Genomic DNA, 25,599 nt, shown 5'->3' with positions numbered 1-25,599 from the left:
CATAACTGTGGGATTGGGTTGAGTTCATTATGATTTGGATCCTTCCACAAAGAAAGCAGGGAGAAATATATTTAACCATATGTGGGAGGGGAGAGGAGCCATCCACTGATCTGAGCACATAAGGCATGGCTTTTGTGAAAGGCAGAGTTGAATGTTTACCAAGAACTATTTTTAAAAGCTGATAAAGAAAACTTCTGTGATTCTGACAGAATCCTGAGTAGCAGTCCCTGTACTCTAATAACTAACATTACACTTAAAGCATTTAAAGTGAAAGATTTCTTGTGTCTACACTCCTTTTTCCTATGAGGGATGTGCTTTTGTTAAGTCATCTGATTAAGGCTAATCAGAATAAACACAAAGACCAGGGAGGATCAAGGGAACAGTGACAGCTGAGAAACCCTAGTAACCCAATCAGTGCAAACCCAGCACCTTGAATTAGCTGCTCCCTCAGATGATTAAAGAAGGGTTAGATCATTGTCCTTGATGTGAAACCTGTCAGGTTGACTCAACAAGTTCTTCGGGAGGCCACACAAACTAAAAGGCATTGTTGCCTCAAGGGGTATAGGAAAAATCTGCAGTGTGGAGACTCAAAGGACCTTGACACCAAAGCACTTTGATCACAGATATTTACAAGTTTTAAGAATTACATGGTCCCCCTGTCCCACAGGGGAGATGGCAGGGTTCAGAAGAAAAATCGAGGGGATCAATGAGGTGGTTCCAACCGTGGGGTGCACAGTCCTTGGGACAGGCCCAGGGTGCCTGAGGTGCTTCTGGAATCTCTTAGACCTTGCTCTCCTGCCTCTGACGGCTCTCTTGGAGTCACACTGGACAACATCAGGGCAAAGATGCAGCAGAGAATACCCAGTTCCTGATGGGCCTCTTCTGCATCATCCAGAACCTAACAACTGGCTGTCACTGCCACTTGTACTCACGATCTGCCCATCTGGGGGTTTCTTGTGGTCTGCAGCTTCACAGTGATTGACAGATTGTTTAAGGTCAAGATACTCCTCTATTCTTATAACTAAGTTACTCCCTTATCCAATAGGTTTAGGTAAAGTTCATATGCTAACACTGTTGTCAGCGAGGCTTAGCTGCCACGCCACATGGATTTACTATGTGATGCGGGGGCAGCGTGCAAGTTTGAGATTGCTAAAATTTATCATGGAATTTTTTAGGGATGTTTATATACTTTAATTTATATAACACATATTTGTCTATGTCATATCTTACATAGTTTAACTATATTTACATGTGCAACATACAGTATATAAATATTTATAATTTATATAAATTATATAAATAGTTATTTTAAGATTCTTATCAAATAACTATCTTGCATTATTATGATTAGGCATTACAGTTGTGACATAATCATCTCTTCATATGGAGCTAGTTCCATGTAGACAGCCGCATGCATGTGAGGTAATGGCTATGTAATTTGTGGATCCCAAGATATTTTGTAGATACATTGCTTGCTTAGGAGTGAGCTTGAAGCAGATTTCCTATGAAAATATTAACATTAAAAAAGTAAATCACTAAAAATTATGGGGTTTGCAGATGATATTAATAGATCTGATGTCACAATGGCAGATAATTTGCTGGCAGTGTAGTTTTATTTGTATAGTGAGAACTGACAGAACCATTTTTCTTACACTCATCTGCTCATGACAACTGCTCATGAAAACTGTTATTTCCATTATTATCTGGAGGTGACAGTGCTAGTAGTATATCCTTCTGTCCCAACTTTTACCTAAGTGAATGTTTTGATCATGTTTTTCTATTTTCATCAGCTATATGTTGTGCTATTCTGTGTGATAGGCTAATCATGGGAAATGCTCAATTTGAATCTTTTTGGTCAAATCTCATAAAAAGATGTTTCCTGTTCATAAAATAGCAGAAATTTCTGCAGAAAAATACTGAATAGAATAGAAAAACATAGAGTATGTATAATAAATAGAACTGATGCATTCTTTAAACCTACATAGTTTAATAGAAAATTTATTTTTCCATGCAGATATAAGGATATAAACTCTCTTTTAATTCAGAAGAATAATTACATAAGGAAAATGTATATTTTTCTACTACATTTTATAAAAAGTTTTTATGAAAATGTGCACCAAATATCCCTATTTTGAACTAGCTTCAAGATCTTACACACTAAGATTGCCTCATCTAAATAGAGTGTAAAAGAATAACTTTCTCTATATGCTAGTTATGAAGGTGTTTGATATTTACAATAACATCATAACACTACTACTGGGGAAGAATTCAAATATTTTGTGCAGCTTTGTGGAAAACGTTTTCTCATTTTAGAGCTTTTAATTTATTTTTTCTATAATTTGGTTCTTAAAATACTAAAAATGCATGGGCCAGCTGTGTTTTAAATTTTTAGTCTGAATGCTTCAAACTTGAAATTTAAGTCTTCAAGTCCTCAAGACTACATTTCTAGACATGAAGATATTCTGACATTAATAGAAGAATTAAGTAGAACTTAAGCTTTGTGAAGCATCAGAGTGAGATCCAAGTAAAATGAAGTTCCTTAAGGATCCCTAACTCTGAGTGCTTTGTGAATTATTCCTTCTAAAGGCAATACCTAGTTTTCTACATATTCAGAGAATAATATATGTACATATATATATGTATATATATTATATTTAATGGATTCAATAGGAAATTCCATACACATACATTGCTATCCAAGTTAAGCAGCAGGGTCCACCCCCCAAGTCAATAACATTTATCTCTATTCCACCAGCTATACAAAACAGCTAATTTAGCAGGAATGCTTCAACAGGTATCTACAATATTGGCACAAATAGCCTAAATTAGAGATCCCATTCCGTGAAGTAGAATTTGTAACTCTAATATAGACCCTATAATAGTCTTCTTACAGTAAAGGTGTGGTTTGAGACTGCTGACATTCTGGGATTCAGTATGGCTAATCTATTACATAAAGTGAGATAGCTTAGTCAATACACAGGAAACACAAAAATTATCTTGGGTGTGTCTGTCATAACCACTTTTCTGAAACCAGGACCGAAAATTTTAAAACCCACTCTGAAGTTGGGCTGAGGATCAATATAGTAGAAAATGTTTACAGACTGATCAGCTTATCAGCTATTAGGAGAAGGATTTAGCTGCCTGAATAGGTATTGCCATTTTGAGGTCCCCTCAGGTATCTGAGAAACCTTTGCTGATCTAGCAGATATGACAAAGATGCTATAGAAAACCATCATACTCCTGAAGCATTAGCTGACTGCCAGGTAAGTTGCCCAAGGGTATCTCAAACTACTCCTAATAGCTAGGAGTATTGGTTACATTGGGTGATTGTCTGAGGACAACATACATACAAGGATATTTAGTGAGGCAATACTTTCTTGTTTAAAACAGATTACTGTGTAGGTAGCTGGCACTGTGAAGGTGGAATTCTGAGCTCAAAAACACTTCCTGTTCTTAAAGTTCTGCATCAATTTTCTTGTGAAAAAAGTACACACAGAACACCTAAAAATATTGTGATGACAGTGCAGTAGAAGAGTAGCATAGCAGCACTGCAATAAAGACTAAGTAATGTATAATTTTACAGTGGAGCCATATTAAATTACCTAGGAAAGTTTAATATAGGCATACTTAATTATTCAGTTCTTGTTTTCTTAACTTTAATGATCTTTTCATCTTGCATGTACCAAAGCTATGTATGATTGTTATTCCTGGGCAATTATATTTTTGCCAGGATGATGAAAAATCAACTTACAGTTTCTAAATTTTTGTTGAAATAAAGGGGTTATTTACTTGACTACCACTAAGGACTTCAGACAAAGAAACAAGCAATGGTTTGAATGGCCAGGTACAGGAACATTTTCAGACCAACAATTTCATATATAATTTAAACATAAATGACACTTAAATAATAAAAAAAAAAAAAAAGAAGAAAGAAAACCCCCAAGTAATAGAAAACAGTAGGAAACAGAAATTTAAATTAGAGCTACAAGCCTAAAATAACTTGTACTCTTTCTTTAGACAAAAAGTAACTCATCTTGCTGTACATACTTCTTATACATATTTTTATATGTTCTACATCTTTATAAATGTATTCACATGATTTATTTAAAACACAGAGCCATACAATGGGAAATAAATATACAGTTATGATATACAGTTATTCGATCAGCTATAGATATTTGTAGTGTAGATGTGTAGCTGATGTGAGATGTGATGAATCACACAACTTCTGAATAAAACACACTTCCAGCTTTTAAGATTTTCTTACATTCAGCAAATAGGTAATGCTTATAAAAATAATTCAGATCTTTTAGCCTCTGTCTCATGTCTGCAGCCAGGGATAGGAATGCAGTCCTCTGAACCTGAGATCAGCAATTGATGAAAACAGTTCTGGTCTGCAGAGGCTGAAGCTTTCCTCCATGAAAAAGATATAAAATTTTCCTCCTTTAAAGAGAAGCATCCTGATGTGTAAGAACATGTTGTATGAAGGCTAAAGACAGAGAGGGAATATGAAATACTGAGGGAATGGCTGGGCAATATGAGTTATGAGCTAAAGACAGAAAAAGAAGGAATGCATTATGATGGTTTAGAAAAATCAGGAAGGCCATCTTTACAAGAGGATGGATCCTGAAGGCTGATAGAATTTGATATAGTAGACAAATAGTCTATTCATATTGAATTACAGTGAACATTGAGGATGAGTCAACCTAATTTTTTGACCAGGAGAATTAATGTTTGTAGAAGACTACAGAATTATAGTTTGTAGTGACTAATGAGCTTAAGGCTGCTGTAACCCTATTCATTTGGAGAATTCTGAATTTACTGTATTCCAATTTTGATTTCTGCAATATTACAAAAACAAATTCACTGTTCTTATAAAAATGTCAGGTTTCTCTACCCTTTCTTCAATTTAAAAATGAGTTGGAGGAAAAAACCCCTCAAACACAAAAACTCTGAATGCATGAGTAGACCATTCCCCATCTGAGTAAAAGAAAAATGGTAAAGGGAAGAAAAATGCTTGAAATATTTTTTGTCATTTTTTTAAAATAAAAGCTAAAAGGTTAAAACTATGCATGCTCCCCTTTTTGAACATTTTTTCTGCTTATTTTAATCTATTGTCTATGACCATTGTTCCTATTTGTTTCTAAGAAATTCCTTCTGCATTTGGTTGGTTTGAAGTGTTGTATCCTATTCAGGCAGAAAAAAATCACATAAGCTAAAACACGAAGAAAGTTTTATGCTTCACTTAGTTGTTGAATGTTCTAGTTGCTAGAACATGAAGGTGGGATTGATCCATGCAATAATTACAAATAATTACTCCCTAGTTTTTAAGGCTAATGAGACCAAGATTTTTTCCTAAGAATATATGTACTTAGAATTATGCTGCAGTTCCCTGCTCTCCTTAATATGGCATAACTCAAAACTGCTCTTCAGTCCTCCCTTCTTTTACCTTCATTTTTCTGGCTATAGCATTTCTCCTGCAGCTAGAGAATTTGTTTCAAAAAATAACCCAATAAGAAATAAAATAAAATTAAATAAAAAATCTGTTCTTAGATGCCATGTACTTATAGATCTAGTTCACGAAGCAGCTGCACAAGTTCTGGCAGTAGCAGAAGGGAGGTAGCAGTTTAAAAGGAACTTCTTTTTATCCGCATTTCTATAAGGTTAAATGCCTTAAATGGGAATGGAATCACAGATATTGGATCCAGATCTGCACAAATAGGAATCAGTAGCTAAGTGTTTATCCGCTTTAATGGCAGCCCATATATTTAGATTTCAAAATAGTCTTTGAGTATAATTTTAGGTTCTTATTTTTGAAAATTTAGTTTGAATTAATTATATCTTCTAATACTTCTATGAAAGTATTATACCATTTTTGATGGTATTAGAGAGCCACATGAGAAATGACTGCCTAAAGATTTCATAGTCTCATCTGAAAATAAAACTAGATAACATAAAACCAGTAGGGAAAACTACACTGAATACCACAGCAACTCCCATGACAAGTTAGAAAATAATGAGATATAGTCAAGAAGAGCTGATAGCCTGTTTTTCGCAATATATTTTTCTGGATGTTGGCCCAGCATTGTTATTCATTTATACATATTACATCAAGATACCTGAACTGAGGTACAGAAAAGATACAGCTTCAAACAAAAAAGAAAAATAGAGATTACATCTTAAACAATTTATAAATAATTCAGTTCATTTCAATATTACAAAAAAAAAAGAAAAAAGTCAGAAAAAGAAAAGGGTTTTAAAAAATTACTTGTAACACAATGGATTTAGGGTAGAAATTTCAAAATATAGTAAGACAAGGATTTGCATTTAAATAATAAAAATAATAGCTATTGAATATAAGTAAGAAGCATAACTATTAAGGCCACAATAAAAGAACTAAACCAGAAAGTAATTAAAACATTTGAGTACATTAATTTTGAATAAATGTTAGGTTTGATAAACTGATTACTCTCGGTGTTGCATGAATGGTTTTCTCAAAGTACCTCTGACCATAGGAGCAAATTCAATTTCATGTACATAAACAGTCTTTTTCATCTTCAGTGGAAATAAGGTTTTGAATGAGTACTTCTGAGAAATAAAAAAAAAGATCAAAACTGTCTAGTCTCTTATGAGCCTTTGTGTCTGTAAATACTGTAAAGTTTTGGCAGAATGTACTTTGCACATGGTGCTGCAGCAACATAAGTTGAAAAGCACTACCATCTCAGGAGACATGGAAAAATCTTGACTGTAAATCTCAGATTACTTTAAACAGAAAAATATACAGCTCAGCTACATTCCCTGAGAGACTCAATGCAGTGTGCACATCCGATCACACTAATATCACTGAATTTCAAATAAACAATTAATCAGGAAGTTCCTCGCAGGTATAGAAATTTTCCTTAAGACATGTTGGAGTGAAAAGTAGTATACACTTTTTGCATAACAGCTCAATGTTTAAAATATCTGTTCAAGGAGAATAACTCGTGATTTCTAAATCCTTCTCAGTTTGATGGCTCAGACCAACAACCTTACTTTCCGAGGGGATTTTCCTGAAAACCATTTCTGGGGTTTCTCCTCAGGAGGAGAGCCTGGAACCTTGCTCTCCACTTTCCACGTGCGTGCTCCAATCATTAATCTATATAAAAGCACAGAACATTTCTAAAGGGAGAGAGAGGTGGCAAATGAGCAAATGAATAAACAAAAGAACATCTTTAGGCAAGAAATCTCACTTTTGTGAATCCTATTATGACCGCCAGAATTATAATTATTAGGCACTGGACTTCCATCACCAGCATAACATGTTATGAATTAAGATGAGAATCAACTTTCTGCAGTTTAACAAGGAACAGAACAGCCACTTCAGTTTTGTGAAATGTTGGCCTTATAGTCATCACTACAAATCTCAAAGTTGAATTGTTCCATATCTTCCATTATCCTTTCAGTCTTCTTTGCCTATAAACTTATCTACCATGACTGTGATGTACATTCTTTCTGATATAAAAGGATGTTCCAGCATCCTTCTCACAAAAGCATCCTTTCTGAATATGCCAAGTTTACACTATTCTATGTTTGTTTCTGGTGTTCCTGTAAATACATAGTCTTTCGTCTTTTATAAACCAGTAACTGTTTCCATAGAAACTAATGAGTCTAATACTACACTTAAAATATTTCACATACTGAAGAAGTCCTAGTAGCTTTGATACTGGCCACATCAGTTCACAGCCCCAGAGAAATCTACACATCATAATATAAAAATAGAAAATTAGTCTAATTTGACAGGGACAAATGAAAAAAAAACCACAGTCAAAAGTGTAAAAAATCGGGGGACTTACAGCTAATACTCTTATTAATTATTTAAAGATATTTAATTTTGTGACTTTTGGGGGTAAATCTTCATTGGTTTACTTTGGAGCAATTTTTTCTGAAGTGAATACACGGCTGGTACTTTGGATTAACTATCTAAACAATTATATATTTTTAAAGAAAAATGCTTTTTTCAACACAACTAGAAATACTCTGAATCCCTTCTGAATTCTGATTTTTACATACTCCAGGGTAAAATTATATAATTTACAGATTATTATAATGACCAATTTAAAAAGTAATCAAAGTTATAATAATTTATATAGTTAATTAAATGAATAAGAAATCAGTTTCAAACATTATATAAAATGTAATTTTTATGCAGAATTTTGTAAGAATGTGGGTTTTGTCTTTTTGCTTGTATATGATAATTATATTGTTCTTTTTCCAGAAACCTAGTTGAACTTAAAGAAGTGTTTCAGCATCAGCTTTCATTAGCATACTTAAACTACTCAGCTGTGAATAAATCTGGAATAAAAGAAATCTGCAGATGCTTTATCTTAATGCTTAAATCAGAGGAAACAGTTTTATTTCCAACCTCTTCCATTATTAAGAAAGCTTAATTTACAGCAGAGATTTAAATATGTAAAATTATATATATATTTCTAAACTTAAAGTAGTATAATTAATATTACTATAGTGTCATTATTCAGTTTGGATTCATTGTTAATGAATTTACTTAAAAGTTCTCATCTAATGCTAATGGAGGGAGACAGCATTCTAAAAAAGCTGCCTGTTAAGCAGCATGAGAATCTTGCTTATGTTGATGGTCTAGACTTACCTTATTTTCAATTGAAAACTACTTTTTTGTGCTAGTCACATTATGCAAAGTATGAACAGGAAAATTATGTTTAATAAGTTCTTCAAGTCTCTTGCCTATTTGCCTTTTTCAGGCAAGTATCAGCTATATTTTGTCTGTAACTGAGCCCAAATTCACCTCCTGCTGACATTTTTATGAAAACCCATACTTCTGTCAGGTTTACAGGAGTACTGCAGGACGGATAGGTTCAAGGTCTATAGTTAGCCTCTCTCATGGTTTAACCCCAGTCAGCAACTAAAGAAAAGAAAAGAAGGAAAACTTGTGGGTTGAGATAAGAACAATTTAGTAGAACAGAAAGGAAGAAACTAATAATGATCACGATAACACTAATAAAATCACAATAGTAATAATAAAAGGACTAGAATATACAAATGACGCATAGTGCAGTTGCTCACCACTCGCCAATCAATGCCCAGTTTGTCCCTGAGCGGTGATCCACCCTGCCCCCATTCCGCCCCGGTTTATATACTAGACATGACATCACACGGTATGGAATACCCCGTTGGCCAGTTTGGGTCAGCTGCCCTGGCTGTGTCCCCTCTCAGCTTCTCGTGTCCCTGCAGCTTTCTCGCTGGCTGGGCATGAGAAGCTGAAAAATCCTTGACTTTAGACTAAATATTACTTAGCAACAACTGAAAACATCAGTGTGCTATCAACGTTCTTCTCATACCTAACTCAAAACCATAGCACTATACCAGCTACTAGGAAGACAATTAACTCTATCCCAGCTGAAACCAGGACAGCCTCTTTACAGCATGGGTGAACTTGATCATCAAGCACTGCCCATGGTGTCTTCTCCTGACTTAGGTCAGGAACTTACCTGACTTAAGTCTCATCACAAACTTACATCAAGTAAATTGGCTTGTGGTTCCATCCTTGTGGTTCTAACTCCAGTGGCACAGGGCAGAGACACAGAGCAGTAGGCTGAGCTCTGGTTGAAATGCTTGTGTGATCCTGGATGATAAACTGGTGTGTGAAGTAGAGGTAATATCTGATCCATGTCTCACAGAATACAGAAAAGCTATACCCCAAAGTAGCCATTCAAATGCAGTTTTGTCCCATCAACATTCAGCCCTCTGACTGGCATATCTAGGTTAATGCCATTGTCTCACTAGAATCCCTCAATAGTTGAAGCATGGCAATAAACATTTCAAGGTCCTTTCCACGCATAGCTTAGGTCAGCTGAACCAGATGTTTATCGATCTGAAAACAACTACAAAAAAGAACCAAAGCATGTGCACTATTGGACATATTAGGGTAAAAATAAAGTATCATAGTCTGATGAATAATTCACTTTTTTTATATTGCTGATACCAAAATTTACCTTAAATAAATTTCATACTTTGTGATGGACTCTTTCTTATTTATTATCTGTTTCACTCTTAAAATAACAATAAATTAAAAAGCCAGCACAATCACATTTAAAACTAATATTTCAAGAAACTGTTCTTCTTAAAAGGTAATATTGAACTACAACAGATTTATACTTCATTTGTGTATGAACACTCAGTTATGTGTCTTACAGGTTATTTTTTTTTCCAAAAGATGTTTCCTAGCAAAATAGAGAAGAGAATTATCATTGAAATATCTACTGAAGCCTTCAGTTTAGCTTTCAGTGATCGTAATTCAAGAAACACCCATGTGTTAACAAGAGAAATATTTAATTTTTGTTAAACAGAAACAGAGCAAAATTTCAGTAATAATAAGAGAACAGTAACAACAAAAATAATACTTTAAAGGACCTTTTCATTATAGTAATAGAATATTGCAAATTATTTCATCTATAGGAGAAATAAATTAAAAAAGAGGAGATTATGTTGACAGAAAAAAAAATTGTCGAAAAAGTAATGAACTTTGCTCACTACTCTGCTTTCCGAGCTCTTATTCATTTATTTCTTTTCTAACTTTTATTATTACAACAAGGCATGGATGCCAAAGACAGTTGTGTTTCATCCACTTATTTGAAATTTTTCTACTTTATTTTCTTCACTTAACAGAAGATACAAAGTTTGATCCCTATGAAACTGATGTGACTTACTTATAAGGATAAAAATTGAGGCATCTATATTTTGGAATTTGATTTTACAATGGAGTTTGAGATAAACTCAAGACACATTTAAAACAAATATTGCATTTTTCTATCTTCCAATTGATTTGCTTTTCCAGAGAATGTCATTATTCTGGATTTAATCTTTTGCTTATTCTTTAAAAATAAACCAAGTACTTCTTTTCCTCTTTGTGAGGCCAAATGAAACTATTATAGCTGAAGAGCACTTACTTAAAGAAAGCTCTTTCTTGCTAACAGGACTAAGACCCTTTCAATTTGCTGTAGTAACTTTCTCTGTATAAAGTGGCTTATTAGTATTTATATTGTGCTGTGTTTCTGTTGCCCAAACAACTCACACAATAATTTTGTTTCCACTCATTAAAAATTTTTGCTTCATTCAGAAATAATTGCTCTCAAATCAAGAGAAAAAAACCCTATATAAAATAATCTACAAATTTGTAATGTATATAGGTCCATATAACTGAACATATAGAGATGCCCCTCAAGAAAACCAAACAGACCTTTAAGGATTTGGTTTCCTTGTCTTTTTTCCTCTTTTCATATCTATGTTTGGACTCTCTAAAGTATGAGTGTTGTCTAGCTGAATCACATGCTCAAACAGCATGGTGTGTAATAATGGTGGTGTGAGGGTAAGGTTTAGTTCATAATTTCTGAGGTTTCATGCTAAATCTTAAGTGAAAAATGCAAAAAAATGTTCTTGAGTAGGACATGATGGAGATGTACAAAAATGTTTTTTCATTCACAAGTCTCCTGCTTCCCCTCTTGTACCTTAGACCTGAGTAATATGAATAAATATTAACAAAAACATTTGGCCTTCCAAAATCTGTACCTTGTACACACCTAAGAATGACTGATCACAAACAGAAGATAGCTGACATTTCTTCTATCTTAACCATTCACTTTTAATACTGAACAACCTCATTTAGAGCCTAGACCAGTGTCCTGGTTTCAGCTGGCACAGAATTAACTGTCTTCCTAGTAGCTGGTACAGTGTTGTGTTTTGAGTTCAGTATGCAAAGAATGCTGATAACACACTGATGTTTTCAGTTGTTGCTCAGTAGTGTTTAGACTATAGTCAAGGATTTTTCAGCTTCTCATGCCCAGCCAGGGCACAAGAAGCTGGCACAGGACACAACCAGGGCACCTGACCCAAACTGGCCAACGGTGTATTCCATACCATGGGACGTCCCATCTAGTTTAGGAACTGGGAAGTGGGAGCAGGAAATCGCCGCTCGGGGACTGGCGGGGTGTCAGTCAGCAGGTGGTGAGCAATTGTTCTGCGCATCATTTGTACATTCCAATCTTTTTACTATTACTGTTGTCATTTTATTAGTGTTATCATCATCATTATTAGTTTCTTCTTTTCTGTTCTATTAAACCGTTCTTATCTCAAACCAGGAGTTTTACTTCTTTTTTCCTGATTTTCTCCCCCATCCCACTGGATGGGGTTAAACCACGACAACGAGAAAGTTGTTTTTTTTTTTTTTTTAATGGGGAAAAAGGTGGATTTGTGAGACTTGGTAATTTTATTATTTTTTTTTTTTTAAATGTCTTTTAAAGACATTTATAATATGCCTGAACACACCTACTAATAGTTGATGAGCTGGAGACAGTTTGACCTTTGGAAAAAACTAAAAGGTTTTTTTTAAGACTTCCCTGTTCTGTAGTTCCCTGTCAGAGCTAAAAGGACCATAAGTTAGTAAATAAGATGCATTTCACTTTCCTGTTACAGATAAGGACTGAAAAACAGACATTGGAAAGAGAAAACACTAAATTCAGTCCCACTGTATTGTAATTCTTGTCTTTAAGCTGAGGGAAGAAAGAAGAGAACAAAGCTTTAGCCTTTTTATAAACTTAAAGACTAATTAGAAACACAGGAGAATTGTTAGAAAATTAGCTGGGTTATTAATGGGCAGTTTATTATATATACATAAATACACATACAGAAGCAAACGCGGGACCTGCAGAAAATCTGGGCTCACTACCAAGTTTGTGTAGGTAATATTTTATTACCTAGAAAGGATAAGACATATTTATGAGGCAAGGAAGAGAAAGACAGAAAGAGGTGAAAGATAGATGTCTAACTACTTAATCTAGAAATTGCTTACACATGTAAAAGCCTGGACAATAGAGAAATCTATTCTGTAGTGAGACATTCAAAACCAAACAAAATTAGAACATCACTAGACAGCTATGCTTCATTTGATTAAGTAGGAGATGGAAACGTGGCATGCCAACTTCATTATCTTATTCATTCATGACATTAGAGTCCCAGGAAATGCTATTATAATCATAAAAAATATGTATACTTTCTAAGTCACCAGCAAAGACAACAATGATTCATCTCCAGATCTATACATCCAAATGCAAGATTCTACAGTTCAGATAGCAGCAAGGTGCTGAAGTTCCCTTTCATAACCAATGGTGCTCTAACCAGCTCAGTCAGTGGAGTCTGGAGACCTATTCAGTTGACTAAGTGTCAATTTTAGACTAAAATGGAGCATTTTTAAGACTGTTCCATATTTCTGCCTTTGAGAGTTGAATGCCATGTTGCAAAGAGATGATAAAAATCTTAATTCAAAGAACCAAAAATAGAGGCAAAGATGCAATGAATAACCTAAATCATAATACATCTATGCCCTTCGGAACAATAGAAAACATGACTGTATGTCCCAGCAACCATTTGCTGACTTAGAAGAGCTAGCCAAAACCAATAAAGCTTCCTCTACACAACATGGTATGCCTTTAACATTTGTTTTAGAACATGCTTTCCCTGCAGCTCTCCTCTGTAGAGATATCAGTAAACTGGGATAGCTGTGTAAATGTATGCCAGAGAACATACATAAAGTTATATATACGAAGTATCTCTGTTTGGCATGGGATTTTAAGAGTGGAACAGGAAATAGCTGAATGACTTGAAAATGTCACTGCAATATTTAAAAAAGGTCACCTGAGAAATCATTCTGAGGATATAGAAATACAAAAATCATACCACTAAATAAATATAAATTTGAGTTTGTAGCATGACAGCTCCTTTGTGGTTTTTGAATTATTTATTATCATCATCCCTTATGGTAAGTCTCCTATTCTATTGTTCTCTGAACACCTTGTTGTTTTGCTTCATCTTTATCAAGGATAAACATGGCCATGGAGATGCACAGTGGCTATATAGTAATTGTTATTTTTCTTGCAAATTTACACATCAATAACTTGTTCCTTGGCTTATACCCAAATAAAAGGAGAGTTAAGAATTACTCAAAAAAGAACACAGTAGATTTTCTCAGTGTTAAATAAAATTAGGAATTGTGGTGAGAAACTTTTTACTTAGCACAAACTCTTTTAGTAGCCTGAACATAAAAAGTAGTCATAGAAAAATATAAATAAGGTTATAGTAAATAAATAAATTTAAAGTAGCATTCAAGCATGTAGGAATGAAGTTTAGAGGTTCGAAGATGAGCTACAACTTGTGAGGAACACAAGATCAACAGAAAAATGTAAGTAAGAAGATAAAAGAAACTACAGGTACCTTAATTAACCAAAGTATAAAAAAATATAGGTGATACAGGAAAGATCATTGAATCAGCTATTAAGTTCTGATCTCTAGAACATAATAGTTGAACTGTGACTGAACAGTAGGATAGTAGGATAGACCTGAATAACACAGGAAGAAATTAGAGAATAACTACATAAATTAGATTGTAAGGTGTTTTGGTGAAATTCCAGCATGAAATTCCAGCATTCCACCTAACTAAAATAATCTTTGAATCACCAATGATTATTGTTCATCTCTTGCTATTGTTACAGATTTAGAAGGAGAAGCATTAGAACTGTATGTAAAAGTGAGAAAAAAAGGACTCTGGAATTAATTAATAACAAGTTACTTTATCTTCAACACTGTAGAAAATAAGAAAATGCCTGTGAATATTCAGTTAAATATTTAAATTTAATGAAAGTATACAGAGAGGACAAAAATAGAGTCGTTGGGAGTCATCAAGTAGGGATTTGTCAAGAATTGACTGTGTCAAACTAATTTAATTTAGTCCTTTCATAGAAAACCTGACAGAGCTTATAAAAGAAATAATAAAAATGATTCACTTTGTAGTGGAACCTTACTTCCAAATGACGTTTTCAGAAAAACCCCTGATGAAGTGGATGAAATAACCAAAAACTGGGTGTATAATCAACTGAACAACTTTACTTGAAGTGTAGTTATGCTATCAGACTGCATTTCTAATGGGGATTCACTGGGATCTATGCTCGAAATTGTTCTATTCAGTACTTTCAGCTGTAGTCTGGATAGAATTAGAGAGTGCACTTAAAAATTTTCAGATGACAGGAAGCCATAGGGAGTGCAAGCACTCTGGAGTGTAGGTTTAGAATTCAAAATTATCTTAGTAATATGGAGAAATGGTCTGAAATCAATAAGGTGAAATCTAAAAAGGACAAGAATAGAATAAAATAGAACTATTTCAATTGGAAGGGATGTACAATGATCACCTAGTCCAACTGCCCGACCGGTTCAGGGCTGTCCAAGATAAAGCATGTTATTAAGGACATTGTCCAAATGCCTCTTAAACACTGACAGGCTTGGGACATCAACCACTTCTCTAGGAAGCCTGTTCCTAGCACTGACCACCCTCTCAGAAAAGAAATGTTTCCTAACATCTAGTCTGAATCTCCTCTGGTACAACTTTGAACCATTCCTATGTGTCCTATCACTGGGTACCAGGGAGAAGAGCTCAGCACCTCCCTCTCCACGTCACCTCCTCAGGAAGCTGTAGAGAGCAATGAGGTCGCCCCTCAGACTCCTCTTCTCCAAATTAAACAAACCCAAAGTCCTTAGCCGCTCCTCACAGGACATTCCTTCCAGCCCTGTCACCAGCTTGTTTGCCCTGCTCTGGATGCATTCGAGTACCTCAACATCCTTCTCAAATTGTGGAGCCCAGAACTGCACACAGTACTCAAGGTAAGGCCACACCAATGCTGAATACAGTGGGATAATCACCTCTCTTGACTGGCTGGTTATACTGTGTTTGATGTACCCCAGAACGTAGTTTGCAATATATGTTCCTATTATTCAGTTGATGGGCTAACATTTTTTACATTAGGAGACAAAAAGTCAATAACTTTCTGAGAACTATTGTAATCCAAATTTCATAGATGGTTGAAACTATTAGAAAAATTACTGCAGAGTAACTGCAATCTAGATGCATTGTAGGATTTTGCAAACTTAATCAATAAGCTTCTCCTAAACTTTCTGCTAGTCATTCCAGTGATAGCAAACAAAAATATCAATTTATTTCCAAAATGTGATTAGTGATATTAAAGAAATATAAAAACTGATGTTGTATAACATGGAGAAAGAAAATCTACCTGACTGTCAGTAACACTGCTGAAGATCTGCCTGGTAATTATAAGGTATGCTACTTCATGCTAATTATTCAAAGCTTTCCTTACCTTGTCAAATATTTAAAGAATATTTGAACTTCATTAGAATTCGCTAAAATGCATCTGAAAGAATTATTAATGTACTTTTTTTGCAAACTTTGCATGTAGTCAGGTTCATAACTTTAAGTTGGTGAGACTCAGTGGTATATAGGAGGCTTACCAGCATGTTCTGATTGTCCTTTTAACAGTAAACTCCAAGAATCTATAAAGTCTTCAGGTTACAGGCTGCAACTACAGTAACTTTAATTCAAATGAGCCGTCCCGTTCAGAACAAATGGACTATGTAAACGTATGAAAAACTACTTGCACAAACTTTGCAAGACAAGATATTAGTTGGACATTCATATGTTAATTACTAGAAAATTACTTTTTTATTTTAGTAGTTTTTTTTCAGGAATTTGATCCTGTGGTCTTTACTGACAAGAATGAAACTTTTGTACATAAAATGTTCAGCATCATTGACTTTTCATTGTCTCAGGATACAGAACTTATTACAGTAAGTATTCAGAAATTTAGAGCTCCTGTGTTTGATAAAGTTCTGAGTCCTGATACTACCTAAACCTCCTAGCATGGTCATATTCTTGAAATATTTAGTTTTAGAAAAATACAGCTGTTTATTGTGAGTTATGTTAACACATCTTTTTAAGCACCCTGTTCCACCACACTCACTGCACACCAGAATCTCCAAACAACATGACTAAATCTTACAAGATACTTCCTGATTTACCTATCTGTCCACATGGTTCCATTTTAGTTATCCACACATAGTCAGAAGCCCAGTGTTTCAGAATAATTTGTATTTGCTTCTTGCCCAGTTTGGGGTGAGGGATGCATGCATATAGCTAGTGAAAAAAAAAAAAAAGAAGCAAGAAACTAGGTAGATAACAAACACAGCTGGAATGGGGAAGAAGAAGGGAGACGGTGAGATACTCCACTTCGGCCACTGTAGTATTTTTGTCTTACATTAGACCAACATTATGGTATGAAAATTATGCATGCCAGCCACCATAACAGGGTTTGATTCTAGGTTTCCACTGAATCAGTAAGCTGAAAAATAGATTACCCTATAAAAGTACTTTTTATTTATTAATAGCTCTACAGCTCAAGCTGAGTGCCTCTGATGAGGGATCTTGAACAAAGAAATCCCTTGGCAATTATACCCTTACAATCTAGGTTCCCTACCCCTCATGCAACAGTTCAGACCAATAGTAATATTAAGGTCTGGGGTCTTCCCGTTCTTTATTGGGTCCTTTCATTGTCTCTAGGTGGCCATTTCTTTTCTTATCTTTAAGGTTGCAGGTTCTGCTGATGATTATGGCTTCCTTTATCTTCCAGCTTGATCTAGCTGTGGGGCCTTCTTTTACTTAACTAGTAAAAGTTCAATATACCTAGGTAAGAGTTCACAGCTTGCTGTCTAAGGTTTCAGCAAATTTAGCTACTAATGCTAAGTAAATTATGCTAAGCAAGTTCTATACAAGTAGTACACCAAATTGCACAACAGTTAAATAAAAGAAGTAGGGACCAAACTTCACACTGTTCATTTTCCTCAATAAGCACAACATTTAGATTATCATTAGAATTTCCATGATTATTCTTCTTCAGCTCCTATGAAACTTATAGTCTTATGTATCCAGGATTAAAATCTAAAGGTGAACGTTGGAGAGTGAACTAGAGAGAAGGTCTTCTTGTGAAACAGGTTCTAATCTGAAAAGGACTATGAAGTTGCAACTCCCACTTCCTGAAAAAGTAGTCTGAAAAGAAATAATTACTATGCATCTAAATAGTTCTATTGAAAAGTTATTAAAAGGATGAACTCTAACACCATCACCACAGTGTCTAAACTAAGAAGAGGACTGGTTTCTAGGTGGGTTCATCTATTGCATTCTATTGGTCATCTTGTTCAAGGAGTGAGAATGTTAAGGCAACTCATTTTCTTCCTCCAACAGGGAGGATTTATATATATATTTAGAGCTTTGCATCAGTTCCTTTTAGTTTGGATGAGAACATAGTTTCTGAACCAAATCTCCTATATTTTCTCATTTACTGTGCTACTGTGCTTTGATTTGTACTGCAGACTGATCTTGGAGCCTGCAAACTGCATTTCTTTCAGCTGAAAATTAACTAGGGCTAAACTGAATGGGTCCAGTCATTCTTCTATTTGGATCAAGCTAGTCTCAGATAAAACCGCTTGAAAGGCTTATACCTAACCCACTGCTATCACACTGCACTATTTTCCAGTGTAAACAGAGCCTTAATCATACCATATATTTTAACATTCCCCTGCCCAGCTTAAGGATACTTGAACTGACCTGAAGCAGGCTATTCAGAAGACAGTATTTCCATATGAAACATGCTACAGGAAAGATCAGTCTTCTTTAGAATGGGGCATTTTCAAATACTGCAATCCTAGGGGCCACAAAAGTACCTAACATGGATATTTAAATGCTTTCACACCTGAAAATGAGAAGAGGCATGCTTAAGATACTGAACTGGGGACCCTACAGCTTAGTACCTTCATTAAATATCAGTTAAATAGAAAAAAAAAAAAAAAAAAAAATCCACCCCCACCTTCTTTAATATTGTGGATTCCAAACCATTTAAATTAATATTAGATGCTTTTGGTACCTTTTACCGGGGTAGGCTGAGTACGTTCTGGATGTGTCAGTCCATCACAACAGGTATTTTATGAGATTCCCTACAGCCACAATGGAGACACTGGTTCAATGGCATTTATCACACACTAGGATTAGAAATATGTAGAGGTCAATTTGATAGGCTCTGAAGTCCAGAGAAGAGACGATGTTTCCTGCACTTTTTTAGTAGATTTTAATAAGATTTAGGAATCTTGTGTCCATATCACTATAAATATCAATTCAATTTCCTTGCAGCACTGACAACCTGGTGAAAAGATTGTACTGAAAAGGAGGCCATAGCCATAGATAGGGGTAGAAAATGAATTGTATTCACAGCAGTCATGTACATCAGTACATGACAGGAATTTTCAAAAATTACCCATAAATTACCCACTTGACTAGACAATATAAATGAACCTTTGACATTTTAAAGACCCAACTGAATAAAGTCCTGAGCAGCCTAGTCTGATCCCATAGCTGAACTTCTTTGAGCAGGAGGTTGGACTTTGGCTTACTAAAACCTGAAGTACAGAATAGAAATGCAGAAACAAAGGACCTCTGTATTTGAAACAAAATGAAAGAGTGTAACCTTCCATTTACTCTGAACTCATAGTGTTGTGAAATACCATCTCTCTCTGACATTTAATCCTAGCTGCGCAAAGAAGTAACATATGAATATTTTGTAATGTTAAGATTGCAAAAAGTGTTTGATGCACACCTTTTATCTTAATAAAATTTTAGAGTACATTTTTATTTAGCAAACTGTTAGTATGTGAAAGCAGACATATAAAGGGAATTTTTTCATTTGCCTGCCTTTGGTGTCTATCTCTTTTGTCTTCATAAACTACCAAAGTCCAATAAAAATGTAAAAGTAGCAGTAATTTATATACTAATATTCCATTACTGCACATACTGTGGGCAGGCTCTGTGGTGTTACACATTGCCATCATCTGTTCTGAGTACTTACAGGTATATAAACATAATATTTATTTTAAAAGTTTTATAAGAAAGGACAAACATTTTGTATTGCGAGATAATATTTTTCACTCCTTTCTGAGAAATACACAGAGGTATTCAGTACCTACAGTCCCCATGCTGAAATAGTTACTCACGGTATGTTTGCTTGAAGGGATACCAAACAAACTAGGCAGAACAGGTAACTGTTCAAGAAAAAGTAACAAAAATGATCTTCAGAGATCCTTTCTTAAAAAAAAAACCACCCGAAACCCTCAAGCTTTCATGAATATGAACTTTATTTTTTCAGTTTTGTTATACATAAAACCCTTCTATTTAAAAAAAAAACAAGTTCACTACATTAGTAGACACTTCTTCTATCTTAATATTCTGATTATTCATATTTTTACTGCACAAAATGAAACTTCCCTTCTGATCATTATCAGGGGTGAGTTCATGAACTCAGCCACCTCCTTATCCACAGCTGTTCTGTGTTACCTCAATTTTTGGCTGTCTTCAGGAAATCTCCAACTAACTCTCCAGAATGAATCTGCTTTGCAGGTACTTCTTAATGGAATAGGTGCAAGGCAAACAGGGCCATTTAGCCTCATGGTCAGAGTACGGTCCTAGGCTGTCTTTTATTTAACATTATAGACATAGCTTAACAAAATATTTTAGTATTTTACTATTCATTATAATTAATCTTTTTTTCTTTGGTTTTCTTTGTTTTAGGAAGATTTGACATCATCAATGCAAGATACAGAAAATGGGCTTCTGTATGAAACTGTTCATACGGTCCAAACTGGGTAAATAATTCTTCTCATTAAGACAGACATGTAATAGCAAAAATGAAAAAAAGAAAAAAAGAAAGTCCAATAAATGTTGAGGTTCAAAGCTTGAAAAGAAAAAAAAAAAAAGAAGAAATATATTGGTTCAGACAATAAAGAACTAACATAGAAATCTCTATGCTAAAGCAAGACATGGGTGTAAAAATTACAAAATGCCAAAAGTCTTTCCCAGTTCTACTGTGCTTTAGCGGGATGAACTTCCACTGCAGTTTGCCTGCATTAACAGTTCATGTGTTTTTCTTCCTTGGTTTCTTCATATTTGTCTGAGCAGCAGAAAGTTAAACCATATGGTTTCAAAACCTCCAATTCCCCCTCTAAAGTGCTTCCAGCACTAGATGTGCACAGTATACAAAGATCTTAATTATAAGAGTGAACAAGAAGTCCCTAGAGAAGCTGAAAAATAAAATCAGGTTGGACTATGAGTAAGATATTCCAGCTGCATTCAAATCCATATAAAGGAAGATTCCAGTCTTACGTGACCCAAGAGATTAGATGTCTTGCTCAGGAATGTGGAGACATGGCTTTGAACCTGTTATACTGGGAGAGAATGTATAAACTAAGGTTTTAAAGAGCAATTTATCCTTTGGGGAGTACAAGAATTAGACTAAAAATTCAGAAGCAAGAGACATGAAAGAATTTGACTTTGACTTCTGCACATGGTTTGAAGGTTGATAGATGGGGTAATAGTGTACTGGTTTTAGTTGTGATAGAGTTAATTTTCTTCATAGTAGCTTGTATGGTGCTATGCTTTGGATTTGTGACCAAAACACACACGTTTTCATTACCACTGAGCAGTGCTTACCCAGAGTCAAGGCTTTTTCTGCTTCTCACCCCACCCCACCAGCGAGCAGACTGGGGGGGCACAAGGAGTTGGGAGGGGACACAGCTGGAACAGCTGACCCCAACCGGCCAAAGGGATATTCCAGGCCATATGACATCATGCTCAGCATATAAAGCCAGGGGAATGTTCAGAGTGATGTCATTTGTCTTCCCATGTCACTGTTAAATGTGATGGAGCCCTGCTTTCCTGGAGATGGCTGAACACCTGCCTACTGATGGGAAGTGGTGAATGAATTCCTTGTTTTGCTTTGCTTGTGTGTGAGGCTCTTGTTTTACCTATTAAACTGTCTTTATGTCAGCCTACGAGTTTTCTCACTGTTACCCTTCTGGTTCTCTTCCCCATCCCACTGAGGGGAGTGAAAGAGTTGCTGTGTGGGGCTTAGCTGCCTAACAGAGTTAAACCACAAAATCTATTTATATTAGACCACCAGAAAATAATTTCAGTGATCCAAAAGTCTTCCCATCTTAGTGAGCAGGGGTTCAGAGAAATATAGGTTACTATACAGACAGGGAGCAGAAATCTAAATAGTATCCTCTGGAGGCACAGGGGAGCTGCAGCTGTTTTCCACTAAATACATAAAAAAATTAGGCAGTTTGGATCATTCTTCTGAAGGCAAGTACTCAACTTTTTGGCTTTTTTCAAGATCTAGTTAGAAATCTAGATCTTGTCAAGTGGCAGTTGTTATGGAAACATAGAAATGCAATAAAGGCTGCCATCCTTTGAATAAAATTGTGGGAAGTAAAGACAAGGTGTTAAATGTGGAGTAAGCTAACCAAGTAACTGATATGAATTTGACTTGGAACATGATGGGAAACTACTGAAATGTTTCAAATGGTATGGGGAGGGAGGTGGGCAGAACAACAGATAAGAGAAATTATTTTGGCAGCAGCTTTTTGGACTACAGAGATCTAGGAGTGTATTTAAAGAAAGAAAAAAGAGATAATTTGGAATAAATGCAAGAATATGTATTATAAAATGAAGATATATTTATGATCAGAAAAAAGTACAATCACGTTTAGACTGCTATTGTGCACAGATCTTTCCTTCTCTCACTGACCAATATTGCAGTATTCTGAGTATTCCCTTGTCCTTCTGGGTGCATCTGTTATCTCTAGTACTATATTTAACTCATAAATGTCACGAGGCAGGAATCATCCATCTGTTTTCTGCTTGCATGGCTGTTTTTACTGTAAGATCCTGATACAAGATCGGCTTTTTTTAGTGTAATAGTAATACTTGAACTGATTTGTCAAGAACAAGTCAAGGCAAATAATTTTAAATTCTTTCTTTAAATGATTTCATGAATGATTCAGATAATATAATAAAAAGGGTGCATGTTAAACCTGTTGGTGACTCAGAGCTGGAAACATTTACAATTTCTGAGGACAAAACTAGACTTTAAATCATCTTGATAAATTGGAGGAATGCTTTAAAATCAATAAGATGAAATTCAGTAAAGACAAGGGCAAAGTACTGTGTTTAAGCAAGAGAAATCAAAGCCATAATTTGAAAATGGGAAATACCTGATTGGAAGAAATGCTCAAGGAATATGATGTGTGATAAACTGAATCAAGTCAACAACTTTCAGTTAGGAATAACTGCTTTCTTTCATTCTACTCTGACAAATCAGTTCAATTTCTTGTTTTGTTTAAAAAAAAAAGCCAAGTTATTGTTATTAACAAATTTCCATTTATTTAAATTGAGAATGCAGTGAAATTTTGTGTAAACAATTTGAAACAATTTACAGCATTTTTTTAACTGAAAGAACAGATTATCTACAGCAACTACAATAACAGAAAATAGAAGAATGTCCACAAAAATAAATATGAAATGCAAGCCTCCCAATAGAACTAAGTATTTATATAACCTACTGGTTAAATAAGTAGGGTAAGGTTCTTGGGGAGTGGTAAAATTCTAGTATGCATTAAGATGCCTATATCTGAATTTAAAGGAAGTTATCACATAAAGAAAGAATGAATAATGCATGTCTTCATATGACCCTGTATCCCTGAGGAATGGCTGTCTAAACCTGGAGTAGCAGTTCTGGAGCAGAAGATGGATACACTAATTGTATAAATCTGTACATGTTGCCTAGTAGAGCTGGCAACAGAGAAAAGAAAATCAAGAGAACAGACTGACACAGAAGGCAGGATAATCAGTATTTTGAAAAATGAGGTGATAACCTTATATAATTAAAAAAAGAAGGTAAAAACACTTATGAGCAGTATCAATCACAAAATAATTTTACGTAGTTTTTCCAATCTCAGATATGCTGCATAGAGTAAATCTAAAGAAAAAGATTTATTTAAGCAGATATGACTGACAAAGCATTAATTATTATGTATTAGTAACTGGATGATTCTTAATACCATTGTTTCAGGATCAATTTTTCATGTCTTTGTTCTTTAAACAATTCTCCCTGAAAAGATGAAAAATAAACATAATTCACTTTTTTTTTTTTTTTTTTTTTTTTTTTTAACTAGAGGTAGCTGCTCAGTCATAAATGAACTCTGGTTTCATTCTTAAATTTCCTTTAAAACAATATGATCAACTAAATAGATGGATGTTGGAAAAAAGCTGCATATTTTGCAGTGTGACTTATGCCATTAACACAAGAAAAAGCAAATTACAAAGAAAAAAAAATAACTTCTAAAATAGCCCCACTTTTATAAACAAATCAAAATTAAATTTACTTGTGAATAACCATTACAAAATTTAGTATATGAAGTTAATTTTTGAAGGCATTTATCAACCTGAGGTGGAATTGTTGAGAAGACCCAAGGAAGGGAATATCTTTAATTTAAATTAAACTGTTTTTCTTTAGGCAGAACCAGCAGAACAAGTCTGACATTTTGATGCCGGATTTTCTAATACTGGGACTACAAAATTACTTAATCTTAAAAGACTAGTTCCTCTAAAGAAAACAATCTCAATAATCTTTTAAAGGGTAACTTTATTTTGCTTTATTAATCTTCTTAGTTAATTCTTGTTATCAATAGTTTACCTTCAGTAAGAAATGAAATTGTACCTTGAAAAACATCCTTATTTGCCTCAGCACTGTCAATGCTATGGGTGCTGACAGCCAGGCCCAACCTGACACAGGTGATCCCCAATCGATTCTGGACAGGACCAAGCCACCTACCTGGCCTCCCTGGCTTTCGTTTTCTGGGGGTTTTACACCTTTTCTTCTGTTTTTTTCCCTCATGAATCCTTGATCCCATTGAATTAATGATCCCATCTCACCAGTGCCGCCACCACCAGTACCTGTGACTTTCTCATCTTTATGCAGACTTTCTCACTGCTTGCCCTCAGCAGCCCGAGCCCCCATTTTGTGGCTGGGCTGTACCAGAGCTGGGCCTGGGACAGCCCAGATAGTAACGAATCAATCTTTTTTTCTTTTGGAAGTCCCAGGTCCCTTAGTTTCTCAAGACAGTAGCCAGTCCTCCAGCCTTACTTGTAAGTCTGGTCAGAAAACCAAACCTAAGTTCCTGAAGATTGGATTTGTCTAATTTTACAAAATCATCATCATTTGAATTGGAAGGAACCTCAGGATATTATCTACCTCCGTCTTCTCCTTAAGGCAGAGTCAACTTTGGGTTCCTCTATGTTGTCTTTGCAGTAAAATGGAGAGAAATGCACTCAGGGAACAATTCACCTGATGGTTGGAGTTACGTCTAACTTAGAAAGAGAAGAACTGCTGCCTAGTAGTCCTTATTTCACTAGCTGTGACTACTCAGATTGTCCACATTTCATCAGATGATCTGAGTGTTTGAGAAAATGGAGTGAAATGTTTGGCGACCACCAAGTAAGCACTCTCAGAATACGCATAACATATGTAAATGCAATGGAAATCCCCACAAAAAAAGTGAGCCGAGATAAGGTAGCCTGACAACTGGAACATCCAATTTTTCAGTAAGTAGGAAACCTTCTATAGGTAGGGATATGAGTGACAGAGTTGTGTAGAGAAGAGGACTAGCAATCATGGCAATGTGGGAAGACTGTGCCACTACTTCCAGTTAATCCTGTCACCTGTATATTGATAACCATTAACAAGGTCTGAATGTGTGTCCTTGCTCTGTATTTAAGAATCTGGAGTAGGCAAACTCACAATATTTTTAAAGCAG

The sequence above is a fragment of the Accipiter gentilis genome, chromosome 13, assembly GCF_929443795.1.
Source record: "Accipiter gentilis chromosome 13, bAccGen1.1, whole genome shotgun sequence".
Taxonomy (NCBI): domain Eukaryota; kingdom Metazoa; phylum Chordata; class Aves; order Accipitriformes; family Accipitridae; genus Astur; species Astur gentilis.
This window is presented reverse-complemented; position numbering follows the sequence as displayed.